The sequence below is a fragment of the Pagrus pagrus genome (genome assembly GCF_965226575.1).
Source record: "Pagrus pagrus genome assembly, chromosome: 10".
Taxonomy (NCBI): domain Eukaryota; kingdom Metazoa; phylum Chordata; class Actinopteri; order Spariformes; family Sparidae; genus Pagrus; species Pagrus pagrus.
The window spans coordinates 8,779,321-8,791,446 of NC_140194.1; the positions used below are offsets into that span (position 1 = coordinate 8,779,321).

Consider the following 12,126-nt stretch of genomic DNA (forward strand, 5'->3'; position numbering starts at 1 on the left):
AACGGTCTCAGCATACTTTATTCCAGGATACGCTTTTTGCATCTGCATTATGGAGAAGAAACATTCACAGATGTCCACAGGGTTTCTCATACATGCTCTCTGTGCTCTTTTCGGGAAAAAGTCACCGATCAAAGAGAGTTATACATCATAGCATAAACAAACATAAATGCAGTGCACATTTAGTCAACAAAAAGTTTCAATCAAAAATAAATAAAAATAATATTAACATGCATAAACTCACATACCTGCATTATGGAGAAGAAACATTCACAGATGTCCACAGGGTTTCTCATACATGCTCTCTGTGCTCTGTAACACCATGAGAAAAGTCACTACATATCTCCTGATACACCAAATCTCAACAACACACTCTAGCATGACATGCTACTTTAGCAGCCCTGCAACACACACAGACGACGACTTCTCCACTAGTTAACAAGTTTATGCATGAAAAGAACTAACACAACAGTTCTACAACTTAACATCATAACTACACCAGCTTTGCAAGACTTTTTATCTAACTTAGCTTCACTTTTACAACCAAAAACTACGAAAACACGGAGCACAACAGAACTGCGTACCTTTTCGGGAAAAAGTCACCGATCAAAGAGGAAGTAAAACACTACGTAGCGCGGTAAGTACAGATTTACAAAATAAAATACAAACTTTACTTCCGCTATTAATCTACGACCTTTTCCTTGACCTATAAACTCACAACATTATTATAACATTTACAATTGCACAATTTCATGACATATTAACACTACTTCATGGAATAATGAAAAACCATGACAGCAAAAACATTGGCCTTCAAAATAAAAGTCTGCGCCTCACTGCCTTGTTCATAATATGGCGCAACAACATCACACCACTACATTCACCCCCACTGTTTTGCGCCATATAATGAACACGACTCACATTGACGAAGCGGATGGCACAACAAAACAAATGAAACTTCATATATAGTGTCTACAGGTGTAACTATATAGTTCCCTTACTACAAAACATAAACCAGCCCAACCAGTTATGAAAAACTATCCAACTAAGGATTAAGGCAAACGTGAGGTGATCAATCACACGTTTAACCCCAGGAAAATATGCCATATACACATTTCAGGGCTATGGAACATATAGTACCAATAAAGTACACCCAACACAAAAAAACAACTGTGGCACATCAAAAAATTGTCCTGCACAGCGCCACACAAAATACATATATACCATACAAAACTATATAGCTACCTCCAGATAGAAGCTACGCTTTAAGTAACCATCTTAATCCTTTGTGTGGTCATAGTCTGAATAAGCCTATTCACCGGCCTAACCAACCTACCTAGCCTGGTGCTAATTCTCCCCCTTGAGAGACCCACGACCACCCCCCTCTGGTCAGTGGCCATGGCCTGTGACTGACTTCCCGCTACCGAGTCCCCGCATGAAATCCTGTCTAAGTGTATAGAGTCACTAATAGCAGACCCAACACTGTGGGTGTCAACAGACTGATCAGACAGCTGACAACTGCCAGAGCTCGGTTCAACCGACTCTATGTCCACATGAGCTTGTGGCTCAGCACTTTTCTCAACCTCTGTTCCACATGAAGAAAATCTGCTGACATTCTCTACATCAACCTGCGGTCCCTCCTCTAAGTCTCTGCGAACACCAGACCTTTCCAAAAAAACAGGTTGATCGGTTTCGTCCTCACCTCTAGACTCAGAGAGGTCAGATACCCAGCGCGCAGTCCGAGTATCACTCTGCTCCATCTGATCCAACGTGTCTACAGTATCTTGACTCAGGTCACTACTAAAATCCGCTTCCTGGTCAGACTCCCCCCATGAAGGCAACGGCAGAAAATTAACAGGCATGATCAGGTTCCTGTGGACTGTCCTAATCCGACCTGTAACAGGATGCTGAATGCTATATGTGTGAAGCTCGTTGTTCTTACTTACAACCACATACACTGCACTCTCCCATCGATCCGCCAATTTCTTCTTCCCCCTTTCCCCTTTGTTTGCCAAAAGGACCCTGTCACCCTCCTCTACAGAAAAGCCTTTCATCTTTCTGTTATAAACGTCGGCTTGCTTGGCTTGTTGTTTGCTAATACGTGTCTGAGCAAGTGTTGCAGCCTCCCTTAGATCTTTCCCCAAAGACTGAACATACTTGTCAACATCAACAGTCTCTCCATCCAACAGAACACTCTCGAACATCACATCGACAGGCAATCGAGGAGTGCGGCCAAACATCAGAAAAAAAGGTGGGAACCCTGTGGTTTCATGAACGGTGCAGTTATATGTAAAAGTCAGTGTGTTCAACATCTGGGGCCATTTTGCTTTTGAACGCGGTGGTAAAGCTCTGATCATGGAGCCCAAAGTGCGGTTAAAACGCTCAGCCTGCCCATTACCCATAGGGTGGTATGGTGTAGTGTGGGACTTTGCAACACCTGCCAACTGTAGAAGCTCGGCTATTAGTGCACTCTCAAAATTAGCTCCTTGATCTGAATGAAGACGCGCAGGAAATCCATAAACAGAAAAGAAGTTATTCCACAGCACACGAGCAACTGTCTTAGCAGTCTGGTTTGAGCAGGGATAGGCACAGGCTAGCCTGGTGAAATGATCAGTAACTACTAAAACATCAACTGACTTGTTGTTACCATCCTCTGCTGACCAGAAATCAACACATACTAACTCCAGTGGTGCAGTAGTGACGATGGACACGAGTGGAGCTCTGGCTTCTGGTTCTGGAGCCTTGCTCAACACACACCTCTTACACTGAGTGACATACAACTTGACATCATTGGACATTGTATCCCAGTAGAAACGTTGCCTGGCGAGCCATAAAGTGCGTTGCTGCCCCTGGTGGCCAGCCTCATCATGCACACCCTTAAGCACTTGACTCCTCAAAGCACGTGGAACAACATACTGGAAAATGTTCTTTTTGCTCACAGGATGTTTGGAAACGCGATAAAGAACACCCAGCCGGATTATGAGCTTTCCCCACTGCTTCAGTGTTCTGTTAGTCTCCCCAGATTCATGAACTCTCTCCCTGCGAGATGGCCGGTGGCCTCTATCTACAAAAAAACGCACTCTACTCAAAACAGGGTCCTGAGATTGCATATTATGCAGTTCCTCGTGAGTGAAAACAGGCAGCGGTCTCTGACCCATCGATGCCACCTGCTGCAACTGCTGAACATGACTGACTGCTCTTACTGAACCACCATCCTCCCAGTGACGATGCACATCTAACACAGCAGACACTTCCTCCCTCGATATTTTACCGCCACTACAAATCCCACCCCCACCGGCTTCAGAGGGACTTGAGATAGGCGGAGTCTGCCTCCCCACCTCTGGCTGCTCACAGGAGAGACGAAACATGTCCTGTACATAAGGCAAAGAAACGCCACTTGCCTCCTCCAGCAACACATGATAGGGAGTTCTCGTCAACCGGTGCATTACCGTACCTCTCACAAAAGGTTCTCTACTCAGAGCGTCAGCCACAATGTTCTTGGGTCCGGGAATGTACTGAATGTCGAAATCGAACGGGGCCAGCTTAGACACCCACCTATGCTCACATGCATCCAGTCTTGGTTTAGTCAAAATGTATTTGAGAGGATTATTATCCGTCCACACAGTAAATTTCTGCCCCTGCAGCCAGTGACTAAACTTGTCATGAATGGCCCACTTCATAGCAAAGAACTCAAGTCTATGAGCTGGGTACTTAGACTGAGCATGGTTCAGTGACTTACTGGCGAACGCAACAGGCCGAGCGATATCATGGCCATCCTGAACCTGTGAAAGTACGGCCCCTAATCCACTGGTGGACGCATCAACAGACAGAATGAACGGTTTAGCAAAATCAGGATGGGCTAGCAAAACTTGGTCAACAAGAGCCTGCTTCAACGCCTGAAAAGCTTGTCTACACTCTGTGGTCCAGTCAATAGGAGCGAGTCTGCGTACAACTTTCAGCCGCTTTTTACCACAAGCGCCACGTGGCTGTTTGTGCCCTGAGGTAAGTTGGAAGAGTGGCTTAGCGATCACAGAACAGTTTTCAATGAAATGTTGGTAATACACTACCATGCCGAGGAACGAACGAATCTTGTCAGCTGAGGGTGTGACCCCATCACTCTCCATGATATCTGCCTCACTCAACCTCACTATCGCTTGTACCTTGTCAGGATCAGTGGCTATCCCCTCCTGAGAAACCACATGCCCCAAAAACTTGACAGATCTTCGCAAAAGCTTGCACTTAGCTGGCGAGAGCTTCAGATTATGTTCTTTCAAACGCTGGAAAACTAATTCTAGCCGCTCTAAGCTTTCATTTTCTGTTCTGCCAAAAACCAACACATCGTCAAGATAACAAAGCAGAGACAGAAAGTTCTGATCACCAAAAATCGTCAGCATCATCCTCATAAAAGTCGCTGGGCTATTGCAAAGACCCTGGGGCATGCGATTGTACTCATGTAGCCCCAATGGTGATGAAAACGCCGTGTATTTCTTGTCGTCTTCGTGGAGAGGCACGTTATAATAACCCGACGTCAAATCCAGCGTACTGAAAAAGGCGTTGCCTCCCATCGCCGCCAGAACGTCTGCCTGATGAGGCAGAGGATGTGCGTCTTTGACCGTTCGGGCATTCAGCCAGCGAAAATCTGTGCACAGTCTAAGGTCACCGTTTTTCTTCCAGCACAAAACCAGAGGTGAAGCATACTCACTAGTAGACTTCCTGATTATGTCCTGCTCCTCCATCTCGTCTAGTGTCTCTCTCAACCTCTGGTAGTGAACTGGTGAGAGCCTGCGGTAAGGTAATCGAAAAGGGCGGTCATCGGCCAGCCGAATACGATGACAAAAACCAGTAGCCTCCCCACAATCCAAACTGTGTCTGGAAAACACGCTTTCGTACTTCACAATCAAATCTGTCAATTTCTCTTTCCAGACTGGAGAAACCTCGCAATCCTCCACCGGCAACTCCTGAAGACCCAAATCCGTGAGCTTAGGGCTCCCACTCACCCCACTGTGCCTTACAGAGCTCTGTGCTGTCAAACTGCCATGACTACTGCCACTGATTACCTTCCCCCCCATTTGATGAACTGCCCGCTCGGTGCCCTCCTCAAAATCCTCCAACGCAATGCACGGGAAGACATCAGCCACTTTCGCATTTCTTCGCAATGTGATTTTGGAATCAGTTGGGTTGATTATTTTTACAGGAACCCACCCATCACCCCACAAAGGTGTCGCTACCCTGCCGACTAGTATGTTTCGGGGCATGCAACGTGATGAGCTTGGCTCCACAACTACAGTACTACCAACCGAAAGTTCAGTCCCTGGAGGAAGACGGCCCCACACAACATGTTCACTCATCGGCTCCAGTGTTACTGCTTTCCTTAGCCTAACTGTCCCCACTTTGTCCGGAATCTCCTCCCCCCTCCATCTTTCCAAATTGGCTAAAAAACGAATGAATCCAGTAGCCTCTTGCCGCTGCGATGAATCAGGTCTGCCTAAAACACGCCAATAGGCCTCGTTAAGCTTGAACCTCTTGATGATTGGTTTGAGCAGGTTAGTGCCCACGACCAGCTCATCTACTTGTCCGTCTACGATCAAAACCGGGACAAGATAGTCAGAGTCAAACAGTTTCAGTTTCATTTCACAAATTCCCACTGGCTTTGTCTGTTTCCCACCACACCCAATGAGAATAATGTCTGTAGGAGATACTAAATCGCCATTCACAACTCCCGCCTCCCTCAACTGAGGTACCAGGTCTGCGCGCAGAGATGTGGCCATGGACCCACTATCCAGCATCCCATTAATGTCGACTTTGTCCCCCGCTACTACAGTAGTGAAAAACAAACTGTCACTTTTACCTGTTCTCACTGTATTCTGAAAAATCACTGTTTTGTCCGGCGGAGCTGATTCACAAGCAGCAGAAAACACAGACTGAATATCATCTTCACAGGAGGGAAAACCAATTAGCTCCACATTGCCCTCCGCCAAAGAGGAGCTACTTAGTTTCCCGGGGTGTGAGGGACCCGAGACTGGTCCGGAGACTGAGTAGAAGCTGACTGACTACAGTTAGCTCCAATATGGCCTGGTGAGTAACATCTGAAACACAGTTTGTACATCCTACAGTGAGCAGAGGTGCTGTGGTCTGAACTGCCACAGACTTTACAGTCTCGAATGTTCTGACGTACTTTGCTCTGAGGTAGACTGCGTGTCAGTTGAGCAGTACTAGACAATGTCTTCTCCAACAAACTCAGCACTCTGTCTACTGTACACTTTTCATCACTAGAGGAAAGGTTGTCTGGTGTGACCTTAAAACTAGATGTGGAGGACTGACCCACCTGAGTATCACTGTCTATCCCCTCCTGACAATGCCTGACTGCCATCTCTTTCTGCACTGATATTTGGCTCCCACAAAACACCTGCACATTTCTCTGGTTATCAATGTGTTCCTGAACTTCCTGTGCGGACCAATCGCGTGGTGGCTTTGTTTTAAAGATCAGAGCAAGCTCCTTATCAGGGCAGTTGCGAACAAACATGATGACTGCATGACGACTCAAATCCGTAGCAGGCTCACCTTTACTGACTAGGCACTGTTCTGTCATTTCAGCTGCTTTATTGAGCCTAATCCAGTAATCCAAGGTGCTTTCCCCAGTTAAAGGTTGTACTGCGTAAAAGTCAGCCAAAGGTAGGTCGGAGTGTACAACGTCACCAAAATGGCGCCTAAGTACACTATAGACAACATTGACATCTGTGACATTAGGATTGCTGCGCAACCATACCTTGGTGACATCCCTAGCCTTGCCCAAAAGTCTGTTCATGACCTCTTCAATGTATTCAATCCCACTGTAACCCTGTTTTAGGGAGTAACTCCGCATTAACTCCTCCCACTCAGAGATAGAGTACTTATCAGAGCCATCCCCTCTAAAATAAGGTGGAACATTGACTTCAGAACGCAGTACTAAGTTCAACTTTGAAGCGTCAATGACGGTGGTGGCACACTGATCAAAATGAGAGACATGCTGAGGTCGGTCAGAGCTGACAGAAGGTGTTTGGTGAGGAGACCCCTTTTGCTGTAAACTAGCCTTGATAGATTCTCCAATTTCAGCTCCAATCGACCTCACCAAATCAGCAAGCTGGTTGGAAGGTGATCCGATGCCAGAATCGATCACGTTCTGGGGAGAGGGACGTACAGGTGATATTCCTGGAGTGAATGGTAGGGGCCTGACCACATCATCTCCTAACCCCACATCTCTGTCTCCCCCCACCGCAAAACGACCTGGTTGCAACACAGACTGACTGCTAGGTGTAGACTTTGACAGGGGAGTATACATCAGAACACCCCTACCCCTTCCCGCACTCAAAGTTGTATCACTAGCAGCCCCCACTCCGTGTATCTTAAACGTCTCCATATTATCACCGTACCCCCAAAAACACAGTGAAAATAACAGTACAGGTCAGAAAAATAAAAAAAATTGTCCTAGAGAAACTCTCCTGTATGAGCACCCATATGTCTTCAATGCACGCTGAGCGAATAGTCACTCTCTTCAACTCACTGCGAAGAATAAAGTCTCTTGAACCAGCTGGAACCAGGATGAGAACTCTGTAGTACTGCCACGGCCAAAAGATATCTCCTGTCCACCGGTCGAGGAGTTAGCATAAAGAAGTGTCTCACTCTTACCAGCCAGCCGACGATACCAGGACACCGATTTAGTGATCAGCACTACAGCAACTGTGCTGGACGGTTCCCGCTCGTCAATCGATGAGTCACTGGATCCTGGTCTCTCGTACTGCAGCAACCAAGGTGGTCAGCTCCAGCTGACCAGTCGACGGGTCACGGCACCAGTTTGTAGTGGGTCTAATTCTGCGTTGTGTTATTGTGATGGACAAAGACACACTCCTGAACGGTCTCAGCATACTTTATTCCAGGATACGCTTTTTGCATCTGCATTATGGAGAAGAAACATTCACAGATGTCCACAGGGTTTCTCATACATGCTCTCTGTGCTCTTTTCGGGAAAAAGTCACCGATCAAAGAGAGTTATACATCATAGCATAAACAAACATAAATGCAGTGCACATTTAGTCAACAAAAAGTTTCAATCAAAAATAAATAAAAATAATATTAACATGCATAAACTCACATACCTGCATTATGGAGAAGAAACATTCACAGATGTCCACAGGGTTTCTCATACATGCTCTCTGTGCTCTGTAACACCATGAGAAAAGTCACTACATATCTCCTGATACACCAAATCTCAACAACACACTCTAGCATGACATGCTACTTTAGCAGCCCTGCAACACACACAGACGACGACTTCTCCACTAGTTAACAAGTTTATGCATGAAAAGAACTAACACAACAGTTCTACAACTTAACATCATAACTACACCAGCTTTGCAAGACTTTTTATCTAACTTAGCTTCACTTTTACAACCAAAAACTACGAAAACACGGAGCACAACAGAACTGCGTACCTTTTCGGGAAAAAGTCACCGATCAAAGAGGAAGTAAAACACTACGTAGCGCGGTAAGTACAGATTTACAAAATAAAATACAAACTTTACTTCCGCTATTAATCTACGACCTTTTCCTTGACCTATAAACTCACAACATTATTATAACATTTACAATTGCACAATTTCATGACATATTAACACTACTTCATGGAATAATGAAAAACCATGACAGCAAAAACATTGGCCTTCAAAATAAAAGTCTGCGCCTCACTGCCTTGTTCATAATATGGCGCAACAACATCACACCACTACATCCGCACAACTTTAAAGGTGCACTATGTAGTTTTGAGGAAGAAATCGTAAGACGAAAATCTTCATTAATTGATTTTGATGACTACATAAACTGAATAAACTTACTGTTTCACTTTGTTTATGTTAGAAGTTTGTTCTTGTTCTGAGTAGCTACATTTCTAGCGTCGAACAGTGTTCTGGGGACCTTATTACCCTCGAGAACCGCTTTTTTAAATGGAAATATATCAAATAACTACTTCTGAGTTTGTATTAATACATTATTTGTATTTTAATTATTAACTTTTAATAGTTACTCCAACTATTTAGTGCACCTTCAGTGCTGTTTGACTTTGTTTGTACTTGTAAGGCTGCACATATCCAAGTACAGAAACAGCTTTTAATGTTAGTATTTGTACAGGGAGTAATGAATGACTTCTTCTGTGTTTCCAAGGACAAAGTTAAGTGTTCCTAATAGTCTGACAGTGTGCGCTCTATCATGTCTTAAGTGTCAAGCAAGGATTTGTAGCCAAATGTTCTGTGTCTCTGCTCTGTGTGATGAAATAGACACACCAAGTAGCGCGCACTTTTTTCCAACTCTGTGGATATTTCACCCTCGCTGTACTGTAACAGAGCCATCTGCTCTCATTCCTGTTGGCAGTCATTAGGTTAAGTGGAAAGGCTCTGTACTGTAAAGCTCAATAAATCTGGGTGGCTCGACCAGTAATAACAGCCCCAGCGACAACATCCAAGGACTGCAGTTAAATTACTGTATCTTGATTGTTTTGCATATGCGCTTTCGTGCGTGACATTCAAATGCATGCAAACACGGGTCGGGCACACATGCAAGCATGCAAACGCAAAATAAATAGCGTGCAGTCTATAAATGTTCTCATCTGTTATACTTGACTGCGTCGTTTTTTCATTTGAATCGAAATGACGTTGCGGTTAAATTCCCCTGATGTGGCTGAGACAACAGGAATGGAAACTGTAATGAATGATAAGAATAGTGACCAAAAAAATTTCTAATGCCATCTCTGCTAAACCAGTGTGGATCACAGAGAGGCAGCCCTGAAAAAGTGAGGTTTAAATGTCATGAGAATTATTACACCGACTGCTTTATCTTATCTGTATCCCTCTGCTATATATTCATGACAAGGGAGATGCTGGGTTTGCATGAGAGAGACGCCTCACAAAGGGGATACAGACGAGAAAATAGTGAATGACGGAGCATGACGTTGCATCGGCTGATAGAAAACAGAGAAAGTGAAGAGTTTGTAATGAAGCTGGGGAACAGGAGCTCATTTCACAAGTGCGTTGAGAGGCTGACGCAGCACTGACCTCATAAACCTCATCCAGCCAGGCACCGTGGTGAATGTGTTTGGATGTACGTGTGTGTGTGCTCTGATGGCCGTGTGTGTGCGCCTGTACATCTGTGCAGAATGGGACACTGGTGGTGGTGTGAGTCATCCACCAGTGATTGAATTAGCTGAACTTTGGCTGAACACTCAACAGGGAACAGACGTTGGGGGAAAAAAAAGCTGAATGCATTACGTTACCCCGAGAACTGGTGAACACATCTCAGAGACAGACAGGGCTGACAGTGGGAGTGTCAGACAGATTTTATTAAAATATCACCCGGCGTTATTAAAGCTACACCAACGCCCTCTTTGTAATGCACACACAAGTCTCTCCCAGTGACCTAATTGGCATTTTCTTTCCAAAACACATGTCATAAATGTGGAATATCACTTCGGTAGAGAGTTTTATCTTGCGGTTTCTCCACCAGTGCAGCGAGTTTATATGCCCTAAACAGTTGCTGGGTCAGACATGAGGGAGAAACACAGAGTGGAAAGAATGCATTAAGTCTATTTGGGACAATGAGAAAGAAAAGAAAACGCTCGCTTCGTGTTAAGAGGAGAGGCACTGACGATTTCAACAAGTATCTCAAATTTAACCGAGGGCTGTAGAACATACTCTGCTTCAGCATATGGTGAGTGTGCTGCTGGTGTAAACCCCCAGTTACTCAGAAGTAGGTCACACACGTGGGGGTGGTGTTTATGTACACTACAATTACATGCAATTATTTATCTGCTCCTTTCCTGTACTGGTGTGATGCTAAGCATGGCTTTACATTCCTCGCAGGAACAGCGATGGATAAATGACTTTCTTTAAATCCCATTTCATGTCAGTTTACTTCACCACTGAGCCCCATAATGCTGCTTTGTTGCTTTCCTCAAACCTTTGCCGGAGGAGACTCGCTATCATCAGTTATAAGACCTGCCCTCGCTTACAGGAAGACCTCTCTGCCGTGGCGTTCAGATAACTGTCATATCCTGTTTAAAGTGGAGGCCCTTGGAGGCCTGACGGAGAAAACAGAGGGGCCTCACATGCAAACCTACACATGCACACACACAAGAACTGTGGGAAACCCTGGGCCGACAACCGAAACATCTGTCCCAGAAATTAGACCTCAGATACCAGCAGTGTGAGACAGAGAGGCAGGGGGAGGAAAAAAACTGTCCAGTTACAGGCAGTGACATGAGGAAACGCCCACTTACACACAGGAGAAGGCAACAGCACGACCTTCGGTGTCCTTACCTGTCCGCATCACCCAATCGGCCCGTATTTACAGTCAAGGATACGTTCAGCTGATATGGGTGCATGCAGGTCAGGTCAGCCATATTGACGTTTTAACCCACACACAACAAAAATGTAGGTGAGTGGTTTTTGAGTGGAGTTTTCTAGAGCAGCCAAAAGGGGGTTTCACTGGTGTAAACCACTTTTTGGTCGTGGCTCTTTCCCTCTGAATCTCTTCATCCAGTGATGGTTCAGAGGAAGAAGCGTGACACTTCTCCGAAACCAACCACCCGGAAAACCGCTGACAGATGCCATATCTCCCCCAATATCTATAGAGAAGTTGTTTCGCTTACACAGGCCCGGTTGCCATAGCAGTGAGGAAGTACTCTCTTCCAACAGTGGTTGGGGTTTTATATCTAATATCCGTTCAGCTCAGATAGCAGTGAAAGTGTTTTTTTTTTAAGTAATACAAACCTGAGGTAAGATGAAAGGTTAAAGTTTTAGACTTTACACATTTTGGGAAATAAATGGATACATTTGCTGTCCACACCAATGCCACTCTCAGACTTTCTTTGCTCTTCTGTCAGTGAAATATACTCTCCAGCTCTGATATTAATGTTATAGCAGCTACGCTAACCTCGGTAGGAGCCGCCCATTTTCAAACAGTCGCTGCTGCTGCTGGGTTTGAACCACTGTGGTTCAGACCAGAGCCCTGAGTAGAGAGAGTCGCGACAACATGTTCAAAATTGCTGATCGACATGTGATCACGTAGACCTCAGATAGTTCCAGGAATTTATTTTTTTTGGTAATT

The 12,126-nt window shown here is 45.1% G+C and overlaps 1 long non-coding RNA gene across 1 annotated transcript; it reads right to left on the reverse strand.

Moving 5' to 3' along the window:
• LOC311263428 lies at positions 1–8,744 on the reverse strand. Its single transcript, XR_014623346.1, has 2 exons — positions 7,663–8,744; positions 1–309 (listed from the first exon to the last, which is right to left on the reverse strand). It is a non-coding gene; the product is annotated as an uncharacterized lncRNA (long non-coding RNA).
• Positions 8,745–12,126: the final 3,382 nt, after the last annotated feature.